Raw genomic sequence first — 16,705 nt, forward strand, 5'->3', positions numbered from 1 at the left:
CCAGAAAATCAGCCCCTCTGGAGGAAGAGGAGGACATCTTTATGTTGGCCTTAGATATGGTTTAAAGGTTATTCCTAAATTACTTCCATGCTTTGGTGTTCCTGAGATGATAAATGCAGTTTGAGGGGTGGCTTAATGCCTGTTAGAAAGATTGTTTTCTAGGAAAAAGAGTTTTCTTTCTTCCTTTTTTTATTTTCTAGTATGTTCAAACCCTGTGCCTGGACATAAAACTGCTAAACTCCAGTTCCCTCCATCTTTAAACAATTGGAAATCAATCCACTTGAACTATCTATTTTCTGAGGCAAAAAAAATCTTCAAAAGTCAGTTGATATTCTGCTTAGAAACTAGCCTCTCGGAGCTAAGGTGCTGAAACCATGTCAGAAACTTAGAAAACAAGCAGATTTATAGGTAACACACTGCTTCAAGATTTTTTTTTTTTTGTTACTTGCAAATAACACTAAAATTTAGCATGTTGTGCCTATTTTTAGATTGTGAATGGCATTTTCTGCACCATCAGCTCTTACAAATATTCCTTAACCTCTTACGGCACATAAGTGAACAAACCATTTTATGAAATTTTGTCTCCTTTTCACACTACTGAAAGCTTTTGAGAAAACAATGTAGGGAGTTTGTATTTATTTTCAGACTATAAATAACATATTATTCACAATCTTGAGCACTTGTTACACATATGTCCCACACATGTGATTTCAAAAGGTGACATTGTTTTCTCAGAAGGTTTTAGGAGTGTGATAAGTGGACAAAATTCCGTAAAACAGGATCACAATAGTTAGAGTTTAAAAAAAAAAATTGGAGTTCTTCCCGCCATAGTAACTTCTCTGTTTGCTCTGATTATTAGTCCAAGAAATTATTCTCTTTGCTTGCCTGGCACAGTTCTTACATTACCAAAAACAATGGCTTGAAGGTAAAATCCTCTGGACTTAGAAATATTTCCTCAAGCTCATTTGGAGCTGGGTCTAATAACTGCAGGAATTTGAGTGCACCTGCATAGTTTAAACGCGTGCAGAGCGCTGCCTACACCTTGTCCAGGCATCCTCTATCTTCACATGAGTCCTTGTTAAAGGGTGTGGAATATTCTAAAACCTTTAGAGAAGACCCTTCGCCTAATGTGAGTGACACTATAATAATGTTGATAATAGTGAGTGTAATATTGTCTGTCACGGGTGACATTCTTTTTTTTAATGTACACAGCTATGATTTAATTAAAAAAGAGAGAGAGAGAAAATTGCAGATTAAGCAGACTGTAAGTTGGTAGAACAATCCTAAATTCTTTGGTGAATTTTCGACTTTCTTTGGAATGGATGGCATTCTAATCTACCGCTAAGCACCGTTCTGAAGGCTTCACCTGCAATATCTCACGGCAACACTGTGTCTCAGCGCTGAACCTGCATCTAGTTGGCACCTTATGAAATCATTTTCCTGCTGAGTCTTGAACACTGAAAAGACGTCCGGTCTTACGTCCTTTGCACTGGCTCTTCCTGGTGCTTACAGCTCCCTGGCCCCAGACCCTCCTGGTTTCCTCCTGTTTCTTCCAAGTTATCACTCCATCTTGTTCTCTCAGCTGAGTTTACTAAAAAGATGCCTTAGGCTTCCATCCTCTGTATAGCAAATCTTCCCCCCCCCAACACACATGGCAGCTATTGACATTGTAGACCACGCACATCCTTCTTCTGCTGGACTGTTGTCAATCTCACCTACTAAAGTAGGATTTTCTTTCCCTCTGGGATGGTGTCTGGAACAAAAGTTATTATTGTGGGTCTGATTAGTGAGGGCGTGGCACCTGAACCAGCTCAATATTACAGCTTTTTCTCTTTCTTCATGGCATAACTTCCTTATGACTTGTGATCATTCGACTTTGGAACTCTTGTGTGCAAAGCCTCTAATTCTCTGTTGCCAAAAAGAATGGAATTAACATTCAAACTCTTTTCAAGCTGATCAATAACATGAATAAAATATCTTGTAGAGATTAATGTCAATGGTTTCTTGACACTAAAGTAAATATGAATGCATTGGATTTTAGTAAATTCTCTCTCTGTCTTTCGTGGGGAAATTGTACCTGGAAAATTGTATTTACTATGAACGCACGCCTGTCAAATGCCACCAGTACCATGGCTAGCGCTGATTTTGTGAAACTTGGATAACTTTGCTTCTGTATACTCCTAAGACTTTCTTTTCTCTAGTTATAATTCATCCTCTCATGGGTATGACTCCTGGGTAGATATGTCTGGTAAATGTCCACAGACAGTGTGACTAGAGGTTGATGCTGAAATTCTAGACTCTTAACAATGTGCTCCCAACTACCTTTCCAAGTTATCATTCTGCCTTTTAGTCTTGAACGTTTTGGTCGCAGGTTGATAGAAGTCAAATTTAAACTGACTTCGTCTAAAAGAACATTGTTGATCTTACAGCAGAAAAGTGCCAGACCAAAAAAGGAGAAAAGAAATTCCAAAAGGTAGGTACTGATAGATCCAGGAGTTAAAATGAAGTCTGTTATGCAACTTGAGACACATAATTCAACAATGCGTTGCACAAATATGTTACTTGAAGATGCTGGTTAAAAGGAAGATCAGGGGAAAATGCCTGGGCTGCTGTGATGTTGAGGGATGGGATGGAGGAAGAAAACCCAGACAATGGAGTGGCCAGCCACAGGGACAGGTGACCAGGCCCTCGGCAGCTGGTCTCACCAGAGGGACACGGTCCCTATCCTGATCTGGCTCTGACAGGATCGTGACACCCAGCTCCACAGGCTAAATCAGTCAGCAGCCCGGGAACCTTACCAGGTAGGACGATGAGGATGTCACACTGCATGGCCCAGTGTGACCGGTGCTCACTCCTGACCTGAAGATAGACCCAGGTCCATAAAAAGTTCACGGACTGAGGGGGGTGAAAGAGGGATTCCCTCTGACCCCACTCTGCACCCTCCTGTGGTTGGAACCAGTGTCCTACCATTTCTCAATATTTAAATGTTAACACATGTCAAGACCCACATCAACTATGACTTCCATGATAAACCCTTTTCAATTCCTTCAGCCACAGAATTCTCTGCTTTGAAAGATCTAATGGGAATAGTCCATCAGTTTTGTTCAAGAATTTAATGCAATTCTAGCACCTGTTACAGAGCAGTGTGTGAATAGCCCTGTCCTGCCTGCTAGTAAGCGTGTGGAAGATGAAGGCTCTGTGGCTCTCCCACAGAGTCTGATTGAATGAATACCTCATACAACACTGAATTCAAGGGTGGCGCCTGTGGCTCAAAGGGGTAGGGCGTTGGCCCCATATGCCAGAGGTTGCGGGTTCAAAGCCAGCCCCAGCCAAAAACTGCAAAAAGGAAAGAAAACATTAAAACATTGAATTCAAGATGAACTGGGCATCACTCTCCCTATCTGAGGCTCTTTGTCCATTTTTTTTCCTATTAATGTCGACAGTTTAGAACATGAAAAATGTTAGTGTCTCTAAAATGAACATAATAGAATGCCCAGCCCTTAAATGTTTTCTTTTTCTAAATTAAACCTTTCGTGACATCACAATATACGTACAACAATCTCAAGAAATATTTGTTACAAAACAATTACGAAATCTTTACTTGCTGGTGATTTTATCTGGCATCTGGGTGTGCTAAGCCAGTGCCCTGGTGCTTCTGGGGACGCCAGGTCGGTAGCAGTGCAGATACCAGCTTTGTGCTTCTCTGATTCTCCTCGGGCTTGGACCATCGTGTGTACATTGGTGTTTGACATCTGCAGCATAACTGGGTTTACACAGTTTAAGAACTCATTAAGTTTTAATAAGAAAAAGGAATCATCCCCAAATATTTTAACCAAATACAATTTTATTTCAAAATAATGATAAATAGACTAATCTTTGTAATCACCCATGCAATCGCTGATTTTAAGAAAGAGCTCATTAAAAGTTAATCTCAGCAGCTTATGAATTAGCAATGGATGCAACTTTCTAGAACTGTGATACATCCAGACATGTGTGTCGACATAATAGCTGAGACTTGTTACCCCTTCTATTTTCTCGTGATTACATGCTCTTTCTTCTCAAAGGCTCTGAGTCGGAATAATTAGAAAGCAGATCATCATTTATTAATAACTGACAAATGGGGATTAGGGCAGAGGAAAGCCAGGAAGATGCGAACAGGGCAAAACTAATTGCCCACTGTGGGAAGTTACCCCCCAGGAAGCTGAACCCGGGAGGCCGCCGGCTGCACCGCTCAGCTGTGCTGGGTATCCCACCTGCGATTTCTGGCAGATCAAAGATGTACACATCCCTGAGACTCTCTCGAAGTTATATGAAGGCGAGCTTTTAAAAGGGCAAATTCTGCTATGGGACGGGAAACAACGGGTAAGTATCACTGATGGGCCATGGTGCCAATTACGTTGGTAAAGAATCTGGTGATTCTTGGTTTTCCTCTAGATTGAGACAAAGGGAAGCCAAACCCTCACCATGAAAGCAAAACAGACATTTTGTCAAAAGCTGCATTTCTCTCTCTCTCTTTTTTTTTTTTACATCGAAATACTCTTGGTTTATTTTGTCAGTATTTGATTTGCAAGATTGTGTTTGTTTTAGTTACAGTTCTTTGAATAGTGTTCTAATCAAAATAATTTTAAGCAACTCTGGGTCTTTTCATTGTAATATTTTATTCTGTCAAGATTTGAAGGACTCTTTGCTTATTTAATCTTGATAAGAGCCATTCTTTTTTTTAATAAAAATTTTTTTTATTAAGTCATTTGTACATAGATCATGAACACATTCATGCCATTATGGGATTTGATGTGTTGATTATTTATACAAAATGGAGCGCTTACATCCTACTAATTAACATAGCCTTCACCATAGAGGGAGGGTTAGTAGGGGGACCACACCCATGGGGCATATTGAAGTACAAGTTGGCTCTATCAGGTGTAGAACACAAATGTCTTAACACTGTAATCAGGTAAAAGCTGCATTTCTGTGAGAATAGATACCTGAGTGAAAGGAGAGCAGGCTGTCACAACAAAAGATGCCCGGTGGCGGGGAAGGCCCTGCCGGCTTCCTGGGAGTCCTGCTGCATCTCTCGGAACCCACAGTGAATGGTTCTCACGGGAACCTGACGCCCACTGCCCCGTGAGCAGCAGAGGAGACCGTCTATTCCACAGAGGAGCCCGTGGAGTTCCTGGGCTGTGTCTGGGAGTATGTTCATTGACAAAAAATGAAGCAGAGTGTCCCAAACGATTTTAAACACCGGTTAAAAGCAATATTTGCTCAAGATCTGTGTCTCAAGGCCTTGTCTGGACCAGTAAAGAAACAAGTATTTTTGGGAGGTGCCTGTGGCTTAGTGAGTAGGGCACCAACCCCATATACCAGAGGTGGCGGGTTCAAACCTGACCCTGGCCAAAAACTCCAAAAGAAAGAAAGAAAGAAAGGAAGAAAGGAAGAAAGGAAGAATTGTTTCTAATAGGTTAGCAGCTCCATCTCCACAGGACTGGATTCTTTTTGCACCATGGGAAGGGGCTGACTTCCAATGCAGCTCCCAGCCATGATCATTACAGGGTGTCATATCCCGGTGGGCTCACTCAGCACCACTGTCTCACTGTCCCTCCCTTCTGGCTCCGCTCCTTGTCCCCCTGTCCTGACTCCTCAGTCACACTCACCGTCACGGACTAGACTTCTGGTGTCTGTCCTCTTCACAACCCACAATCTGTCACAGCCACCAGTATCACAGATAACAATTCCAGTTGACTTAGCTATTATTTTGTGACTCTTTGCCATTTTTTGTTTATTTGTTTTTTAAGACATATTCTCACTCTATTGCCCATGGTGTCAGCCTAGCTCACAGCAACCTCAAACTCTTGGGCTCAAGTGATCCTCCTGCTTCAGCCTCCTGAGAAGCTCAGACGACATGTATGGCCCACCACACCTGGCTAGTTTTTCTGTTTTTAGTAGAGACAGGGTCTCACTCTTGCTCAGGTTGGTTTCAAACTCCTAAGCTGAAGAGATCCTCCCACTTCAGCCTCCCAGACTGTTGGGATTACAGGCGTCCACCAGGCCGGCATACAGGATTTGGGGGCCTGCATATCTATTGTTGGTGGTCATTGTTTAGTTCTTATGTTGTGTTATTTGTGGGATGATCAGGCAGCCGTGGCCACAAGGGGAAACTGAGGAAGTGGAGGGAAAAGAGGTTTGTTCTACTCACAGGTGGTAGACACAGGAGTCAGGGCCTGCCACCTGGGTCACATGAGGAACACTAGATTTGGTCAAGAGGAAGCCAACAGGAGCAAGAGGAGAGTCTGGGACTGAGCCATGCCCCATGCTCAGTGGGTTTCTATGGGAGGGTAGTGCAGGATTGGAGAGAGCTTAGGGTTGGTAGTTTGAATAATTCTGGAAGCCTTTGGGCTTGTAACGGAGGCCTCTAGTTGCATAAATCCTGGCCTAGGGGTGATTAAAGCAGGGGGATATGAATGCAGGATGCAAAGAGTGACAGCTGGGGGCTGGTTAGTCTGCGGCCGTGTCAGACTCTGCTCTGGGCTGAGCCTGTCACAGTCCCCAAGAGCTGCCTGGCCCTGGGAGAGGCAGTCTCATCCCAGCCAGAGGTTTTCAAGATTTCAAAATACCACGGTATACGTATGGCAAAACACACAAACAGTAGAGTTCTGTTGGACTAGGACAGATTAAAGGCAGGACACATAGCTGGTGGTTATTACAGGTGTGTGTGTTTGTTTTACCTCCTTTCCACATCCCTGGAAGGTAAGATGTCATCACAGTGGCAAGTCAGGACTGACCGTGGTGATTAACTGGGGAAGAAGCCTCTCTGGGCTTTAGATTTTCTTTTTTCTTTCTTTCTTTTTTTTTTTTTTTTAATTAAATCTTATCTGTGTACATTAATGCAATCATGGGGTACAGTGTGCTGGTTTTATATACAATTTGAAATGTTTTCACCTAACTGGTCAACATGGTATTTTCTTATTGTGTTAAGACGTTTATATTCTACACCTAGTAAATTCCACATGTACCCTTGTAAGATGCACAGTAGGGTCCCGCCAATCACCCCTCCCCTCCCCTCCCTCTCCACTTCCCCTTCTTCTTGGGCTATAATTGGGTTATAGCTTTCCTATGAAAGCAAATCATACTTATGCCACGAGAAGCAATCATTATTAATATTTTGTTTTGTATATTTGAGATATTTTTATGTTTGCAGATGGGTTCATAATTTGTGATTTTGTTTTCTGTTTTTCTTTAACATAACATTAGCGTATAAAATCCATTGGCGTAATTGAAACTGTTTTAAAAACAAACTGTACTGTCTCTCAGGTCGTCTCATGTCGGACCATCTCATGTTTCCTTTTTTTCATTTTCTACGTAGTGGTTTTTGCTTGGGAGGGGGCTTTAATTTGTACATGTTTTGCTTTGTTTGTAACTATCTGTCTTTAATGTCCTTGGACATTATTAATATCATTATTAATTATAATTATTATGACATGATAATCAAATTATTATAATTATTAATAACTAATATAATTAATAAAAATACCACTACATATGAATTATTTTTAGGATGTGAAAGTATAAATTTATTTTACATTAGGGAGAGGAAAGAGATGGGAAAGAGAGAGCAGAGACCAGGGAGTGAGAGTCAAATATCGGTATTTGTAAGGCCGTTGATATATACTGGAAAATGTTCCTTCCAAATCTTCATACTAATTAGCATTCGCTTTGATAGGGCATGAAGTAACCTCATATCCACAGTCTGATCTGTCTTTGCTAATTGAATAGGAAAAAAATAGTTCTGCATTTTTAATTTAATTTTTTTGATTACTATAGGAGCAAAAAGTAGTCATTAAATATTTTAATACCTGTTTGATGAATGGCACGTCCAGGCTCTTGAACCATCAGTGCTGGCAGGGGGGCAGTGCTCCGTGTGGCAGAGATACATTGTTGGAAATGTCAGGTTTTATTTGGGTTTTAGTGGTGGGTATTCTGCATGGCACTTCCACAGACCTGCGTGAGCACCTCGCACCGTTCATCAGTATAACCCGCTCCCACAGGTTTCCATCCACAGCACATAATAAATAAGTGTCCATATAGATTTCCTTTATTTCTGTGGGCTCTGGGCCATCACAAGCCATTCTACTAATCTGTCTGATTTGTACCAAGATCACATGGCACAGATATTATAATTTTAAAATAATTGCAGTAGTCAGGTAAACTCCTGCTGAGGATAATATATAGTCACAATTACAAAAATTACAGCACTCCATTCCTGTGTGGGTATATACATATGTGCATTTATACACAATTGGATCTATAAAGGAATTGTAACCATGATCGTAACCATTTTAACACACACTCTTGTGGGTATGTGCTGAATACCAAGTGATTTCACTGTGTTATCACCAAAATAATATTTAATTTTAAACACAAATGACAAATATCATAATATGTGCTCTTACTATTACTGACCAGTATTAATAGAAAACAAATATACTTGGACTGAATTTGAATACTTTTATATGGAAATAAAACATTGAGCTTCTTCCATCATTCTCGTAGAGTTTTTAATTCTCTTGCCATATCCATCACACAATACACGCATCCCCTGTCTTCGTAATTCCACCGTCCGTCTACACTTAAACTTTCCTTGTTTGTGAGTGAAATGATTAAATTGACCTATAGTTCTTCTCATTCCTCCACCTGAGAAGGTTAATGCTGATAGATGTGATTCAACTTGAGAAAAATGCTGAGAAGCCATGATGATGGAGGCAGCTAAAAAAAAAAATCAGAAAGTGTGTGTTTGTCTAATTTTACTCATTTCCTTCCGTTTTTGAGCTCACTTGTATTTTTAATGGCTATTATTTTCTCATTAAAACAGGTGACTGCCTGAATCACTTTATTATCACAGCCAGGCATATAAATATAATTATTTTTTTGGAAGGTGGCAAAAATAGCATCACTGTTTTGCAACTTTACCCCCTTTTCTCCCTCTCAAAATAAATAAGCTTAAAATAGCTGAGCGCATACAAAGTCATCACCATAGTCATATGCTTTTCTGTGAGAAGCCTTCGAGACAGACCTGATTCAGCTGTGAGATAACTGGGGAGGGGGAAGTTCCGTGGGAGAAGCTCACAGTTATTTGGGGGCTTCTAGCAATGGAGATAATTGGTGTCTGCTCTGCAGAGCTGAGCCCTGTAGGCACGAGCAACACATGTGACTCTGTGTGTTGTGTGTCAACACTGGTATTGCGCTAGCACGGAAATGAGATGGTGGTTGATTGCGAAGATGAAGCTGTGTATTTTCTCTTTATTGAACTAGTAAAGATTATCTCTTCTGCAGAAATAAACCCAAACCACCCAATTGAGAACACACACAGACTGTTTTTTCAGAAGGGATCAGCTAGCATCTCTTGCATTGGGCAGAGACTGGAGGGCAGTGGACGAGGAGAGTGACAGTGGGCTACCTACAAGCAGGGCATCCTAGGTCGATGTTGCTTCCTCTGGCTGGCTCCAGATTGGAAATAAGGACAAAAATTAGGGACGCTGGCACCTGATAAGTTCCGACCCATTTATCTGATTGCTCCGAAGGTGGTAGTTTGGCTTTCTGGACTAAGGTGCTACAGATTGTGAGTATTTAGAACAAATTGAGAAGAAATTGGTGTGAGAATGGAGGATATGATTTTCTCAGGTTGAATGAGTACCATTATACTGTTAAAAGAATGGTGGGTTTGAGCAGCACCTCCAGGATGAAGAAGAATTGTACCCAAGTCAGTTGAGAGGGTGTGATGGCAAAGCAGCTTAGGGATAGATTCTCATGGTGTGTCCAGCCGAGTCTGCTCAGCCTCTCCAGCCTAATCCTGTGACCTCCCATCCCTCATCTTCCCACCTTCCTTCCTATCTATGGCCACTTCCCTGTATGCAAACCAAGGTTTGAAAAATCAGGAGCAGACTGGGCTGGACACACCACGTGAATCCATCTAATATTCACACACACTTATCCGCACATGTGCAAGATTTTCTTCCTAGAAAACTATGATTTTACGGTACCTGAGAGAGCTTAACGTTGTCTATTTTTCACAGAAGTCCAGATGGAAATATGGTTTCTCCAGTTTCTATTATTTTTTGATGATATGAATCACTGGTATGATCTTCAAAAATTTCAAAACTCAACTTCCTTCCTACTTTCCCTAACCCCTTTTCCTACTTTTATGTAAACATTAGAGGATAATTTCAAGGGCCCAAATCACTGATACGTGATAAGTCATGAAGAAAGTAACATAACTGCTTGGGATTGGCAGTCATGAATAGCAGGACATAATTCCAAAATATATGTACTCTATACTGAGCTTCACGAGTCCATTCTCTCAAACATCTCTCAAACCTCCCCAGGAGTCAAAATGTTTTATGCTGGTTCCCCCCCTCCCCCCATGGTACTCCTGGTACTGCCAAGATAAAAATGAGTAAGATTTTCTTTCTCTTTTTCCTTTTCTTGCTGTAATTATACTGGTATTAGTGGGAGTGGGCGTGATTTGTTTGTTTGTAAGACAGAGTCTTCCTTTGTCACCTTGTTGCCCCAGGCTAGAGCTCCAGGGTATCAGCCCGGCTCACAGCAACCTTGAAGTTGGTTCAAGTGATCTTCCTGTCTCAGCTTCCCATGTAGCTGGGATGCACGCCCTTACCACCACGCCCAGTGATGTTTTCTAGTTTCAGTAGAGATGGGTTTTTACTCTTGCTCAAGCTGGTCTCAAACTCCTGAGGTGAAGGAAGCCTCCCATTGTGGCCTCCCGTAATGCTGGGATTATAGGTATGAGCCGCACTTGGCCCCTTTCCCAGTTTTTTAAAAAAAGAGTTCTATGGAGTTTTAGCCTGGCTTCATGGGGAAATCGATTATAAATCTTAAAAGTAAGGCAGTGGATTGAGAAACATGCAAAAGGTATTTGCATCCGTCTGTTCAGGCTGCTATAGCAAAAGCATATAGACAGCACAAATTTATTTCCAATAGCTCTGGAGTCTGGGATGTCCGAGAGCAGTGCAGGCCTGTGTGGTTTCTGGGGAGAGCTCATTTGGCTTTTGGGAAGCTGCCTGCGTCATGTGTCCTCATATGAAAAAAGGGCTAAAGGAATTGCTCTCAGCCGTGAGGGCTCTGAACCCCTGACCAAATCAATTCCCAGACATCTCACCTTCCAATATCCTGCTGTACAGGTTAGGATTTCATGGGAATTTGAGGGAAACGTTTAGGTTCAGTAGACTGCAGCAACACATCAGGAGATATTTTCAGAAATGTACAAAACAATTTACGTAGCAGTGTTAATTGAAAGTGAACAATTTCCCAGTTTTTTGCTAAAGATTCCTTTTTTTTTTTTGTGGTTTTGGGCCAGGGCCGGGTTTGAACCCACCACCTCCTATATACGGGGCTGGCGTCCTATTCTTTTGAGCCATAGGCACCACCCGCTAAATATTACATTTTTATCACTTTTAAAGCTGACAGGTGTGAATGACAGTATGTTGAAATCAGCATCATGAATAATTGGAATTGTTTAAATTGTTTGTTTAATTTTCTTAAGGTTATAAAGTAACATAAACAAACAAGAAAAGAAATCAGAGTAAACTAAAAATCTTCCCATAATGCTAAACTCTTTAGTGCTCTTAGAAGTTTGTTTATATATTTATAACATTATTTTACTCTTCTTAACATTAATTTTTATTTAATTAAAATTTTAATACACTGTATTTATTTTTATTTCTTTATAGAGACTACAAATATTCTTTTAGTAAAAAAATTATTTTTATGAATATCTATAAAATCTGTGACCACACTCACGTACATTATTTTTACCAGATTCTTTGCCTTAAGACTGTGTTAGTATAATAATATCTGTTGAAAAGTTTTAAAGTGCTGACTACGAGCCCAGAACAGTACAGAGTTTGCTTGTATTATCAAATTTATTCTTCAAAGCAATCCTATGTGGTATAGTTTTTATTATTATTACATCAATGACAGGTTTACCCCAAACTATGCCTTTAGTAAGCGAGACATTCAGGGCTGCCCCTAATTTGATGACAATCTCCATAACTCTAACTATATCCCAACACAGCAGTGTCAAAATATGAGATCAATCTTGATTGGTCTTTGGTAGGTTTTAAAGTATTGTTTTCTGAAGGGTCCGTGCCCCTTTCAGGGACACTTGCCTTGTGTAAGGGCACCTGCCTCAGTCTGTTCCTTCTCCAGTACCAGGCACCATCATTTGTTATTAAAAACAAGTACAGGGAAAATGTGTTCTGTGCAATTAAAGCCCTCCTCTTGTGACATTGCTCTTCTGACTTTCCTCACATCTCTCTACTGGCATCTTGGGACTCTTTCTTATACACCTGTGGGTGTCTGGTGGAGGATTTAAGTCATCAGTTTACCCACTGTGGCAGTCTTGTGTCTGTGACCTAGTGTCTTGGAGAATTCCTTCCCTAGAGGTACAGTCTCACCTTGCCGCTGCAGAGGGAGGTTAACTTACTTCCATGGACATGCTTCATACACACATCGATCAACTCCGCGGAAGACCCGATTCACGGACATTCATCTGAATCTTCTTTGGGTCTGGAAAGATTCTGTTGTCTTACTTTCATCTGCTGAAAGACAAATTGAACATCATGTTAAAACAAAGGCCAACAGGTTTTTTTTTAACTTATTAGAAGCCTAAAGCAGCTAAACTATTTTAAATTCCTATAATAATGATCTTGTTATAGTTGCGTGCAGTTAGTCAGAGTTCCAGGTGTTAAAAACTGATGGAAAGCAGCTGTGGCCTCATTGAGCCCCAGCTCACAGACAAGACTGGCTGCTATTTCTAGCACATTTTAGTTTCTATTTATAATTTATCTTTGAGACTTGTAAGCATTTTCAACATATGCTCATCTGATTATTTATTGATTAAGGCAAAAACGTGGTTTTTAATACTATCTGGTGCTAAAGTGCAGTGTGACAGAATCTACAGAGTTTTATTTAAAATAAGTCATTTGGGGGGCCTTATTTCACTTCCTATATATAGAAAAGGATCTTGAGTTTTAATTTTCTTACTAACAGTGATACACAGCATGCTCTGATCACTAAAAAATGTATTTTGTGGAATTTACTTTTAATTTCATTGGTCATTATGTCTCTTCTAAATTAATAAAAATGTAGCAAGTTATTTAGTTATATTACAAATGAAAATATCTAGTATGGTAATACATGGGACATGAACAATATCCATTCCTTGGAGATAATGAGAATCTCGTCTATCGCTTGGTAATGTTATTACTAAGAGGAATAACTGTCACTTTACCCCCAAAATATATGACGTGTCAGACACAGATCAAAGTGAAAGATATACATTCTCTCACTTTATTTTCACCAAACTATGAGACAAGATACATTATTATCGCTATTTTATAGCTGCTAGCCTAGACACAAAAAGGTTAACTAAGTTACTCCTGGTAACTTATTTATTCCATCTTTAAAAATAAGTCAAAGAAAGCATCATTACAAAATCTGAAACGATTCAGAAAAAAAAACAGGGTTTGATCATACAGTTTCAGAAATTTAAAACAAATTTGATTATAACTATAAAGTTAAATTCCAATGATAGCCAAGATGATTTAGATTGTTCAGGAATAAATTTGTGAATTTCATGTTAGTGTATGTCGTAGGTACTGATTTGTAAGACAAAGCTTATTATTATTTTTTTAATGATGAGAACTTTATAAAATGTTCTTATGTAATTGGAATCACTAATATGTTTCTTGAGCATTAGAATACCAACCAGTTATTACAAGCATGCTGTTAGGTAATAATCACGGCGGAGTTGCTGCTTTTCCACTCACAGTTCCTTAAGATTTTATTAACCGTTCAGTCTTCAAATGTACAAACACTTGTACTTTATTAGGAAATGACATCAGCTTTTCCCCCTCACTAAAAAACAATTAGATACACTCGTCCATAACCAGAAATTAATTCTTTTTATTGCGTTGAAACTGAGCTGTCTAAAATGAGCACATTTGTGAAAATTTCTATAGCAGTCAGTATCAGTAAAATGAAGCAATCATGCTATCAATGAATACCAATTATAGTAGAACATTGATGACTTAGGAGTGTCACTCATGAAGATTAAACTGAAAGAAAAAAAAGATCCAAGAATCATCTTCATCTCCAGACACTGGCAGTCAAAGTAAAATGAGCAAGCTTTCTTTAAAGGGTCATTTATTTAATAGCAAATATATTAAACTTTGCAAGGCAAGCTTTGAGGCAAGACTCACTGTAGCACTTGCTGAGGAAACCACAGACATCAAGGACCAGGGGATGCTGTGTCCTGCTCACCTGTGTTGACAGCAGCCAGTGTGGGCTGGACTTGGGCCTCCACTATCAGGGTGACAACCCCTAACTTGAGTGCAGAGATGAGGCAGAAACAACCGGAAAGCCAACTTGTATCGTGTCAGTAATTGTTTCAAAGACACAAAATCCATGTCATTACAAAGAAACATATCAAGGTATGTCAGAATATCTTATAGATATTTTGCCTACTCTTAGAGTATTTTAATATTTTGATATGCTATAAATCAAACTTTCAACATATCTGCAGTGAAAATAATTGTTCAGCGTATTTTTAAAATATAATAAATAGATGAGTTGGAAATACATGTCTTGACAGCCAGTTGGCTTTATCAGAATTCCATTTTAGTGACTGCCAAATTTCTAGATGTTCAGCAGTACTAAAAGTGAAAACGTCATCAGTGCTACAAAGAAAATATGTGAAACTTTGTCCACTTATTCTTCATAAATGATCCATTGGAATGTGGTTAGGAAATATTGTCTGCCTCATGGCTTGACACTGTAGCTCAAGTGGCTAAGGCACCAGCCACATACACCAGAGCTGGTGGGTTCAAATCCAGCCTGGGCCTGCCAAAAACAACGACAACTACAACCAAAAAATAGCAAGCGTTGTGGTTGAGTGCCTGTCGTCCCAGCTACTCTGGAGGCTGAGCCAAGAGAATCACTTAAGCCCAAGAGTTAGAGTTTGTTGTGAGCTGTGGCGTCACAGTACTCTACCCTGGGCGATAGCTTGAGGCTTTCAAAAAAAGAAAATTATACATATAGTCTGTCTCTACTAGTCTGCAAAAATTTACTGAATGTTTATATTTTATTTTGTTCTTATTTGATATAAAATAGAATAGATACATTTCAAATAGCAAAAGTTCAAAATAGATTTTAAACAAAAACCAAGACCCGCTGATAAGTGTGTCCTTACAGACCTCACATTTCAGTTCTACGCCAGGACCTATAAATGCTTTTCTTTAGGAAAAATAATAAAAGTGAATGCATTGAAGCTCTAAATAACTTCTACGCTACGTTCTGCCATCAGTTTACATGGATTGCATCAATAAAGTCCATTTAAAAAAATAATCTACTTCATATTTTCTGGAATTTGACCTCTAAATGTGTAGAAAATTTCTAAAAGTCTTGAATGCTGCAGTAGCCAGAAAAATGGATGTATTATACATAGTTTGCATTTCCTGTATAGAAAGCATTCTTAAAATATATATTTGGAGATGCATTTTTTTACAATCTGAAAATGGAAATTGAAATTGGCTGCCATCCATGGATAATTAAAGAAGTCACATAAGCAGAATGTTTTCAATGGACTTTGATAACTGATGCTGCTGGCATGAGGAATCGGTGGGTCAATCTAGCAAGACCTTGCCCTCCAATGAATGTGGAGACTGTGTGCAGAGCGTGTCTCTAAAGGGCTCTTCAGAATGTCTTCCAAAGGTAAATTTTGAGGGAATGTCTCAGGAAAGATATATTTAAATGTTCGTGCATCTTTATAAGTCTATATTAATTGCATGGAATTAATTTGAATATATTGGCTTGCTTTATTTCCTCCTGAATAATCATTTTAAGCAAAATAAAAACATCAGCCTAGGACATCCATCCATATAACCCTTCTTAATTTGAAAGGCTTTGTGGAAAAGTTTGATTGTGTGCATTCAGAGTTGTTGGTTTGGAGAGGGAAGGCCGTATGTGCGGAGTGGAGAGTGTCTTTATGCTGCGTCCATGTGTGTGGAGTGGAGAGTGTCTTGATGCTGCGTCCATGTGTGTGGAGTGGAGAGTGTCTTTACACCACGTCCGTGGGCGGAGTGGAGAGTGTCTTGATGCTGAGTCCATGTGTGGAGTGGAGAGTGTCTTGATGCTGAGTCCATGTGCGAAGTGGAGAGTGTCTTTACACTGCGTCTGCGGAGTGGAGAGTGTCTTTACGCTGCGTCTGCGGAGTGGAGAGTGTCTTTACGCTGAGTCCGTGTGTGTAGAGTGGAGAGTGTCTTTACGCTGCATCCTGTGGAGTGGAGGGTGTCTTTACGCTGAGTTCGTGTGCGGAGTGGAGAGTGTCTTTACGCTGAGTTCGTGTGCGGAGTGGAGAGTGTCTTTACGCTGCGTCTGCAGAGTGGAGAGTGTCTTTACGCTGCGTCCTGTGGAGTGGAGAGTGTCTTTACACTGCATCCTGTGGAGTGGAGAGTGTCTTTACGCTGAGTTCGTGTGCGGAGTGGAGAGTGTCTTTACGCTGCGTCTGCAGAGTGGAGAGTGTCTTTACGCTGCATCCCGTGGAGTGGAGAGTGTCTTTACGCTGCATCCTGTGGAGTGGAGAGTGTCTTTACACTGAGTCCATGTGCAGAGTGGAGAGTGTCTTTACGCTGCATCC

The 16,705-nt window shown here is 40.2% G+C and overlaps 1 protein-coding gene across 5 annotated transcripts in view; it reads left to right on the forward strand.

Annotated features, from left to right (window-relative positions):
- Positions 1–16,705, forward strand: part of EPHA5 (EPH receptor A5) — a 274,814-nt gene that overhangs the window by 203,086 nt on the left and 55,023 nt on the right. The gene's annotated exons all lie outside the window — the stretch shown is intronic.

Source organism: Otolemur garnettii, unplaced genomic scaffold (genome assembly GCF_000181295.1).
Source record: "Otolemur garnettii isolate 467f Iridium unplaced genomic scaffold, OtoGar3 scaffold00130, whole genome shotgun sequence".
NCBI lineage: Eukaryota > Metazoa > Chordata > Mammalia > Primates > Galagidae > Otolemur > Otolemur garnettii.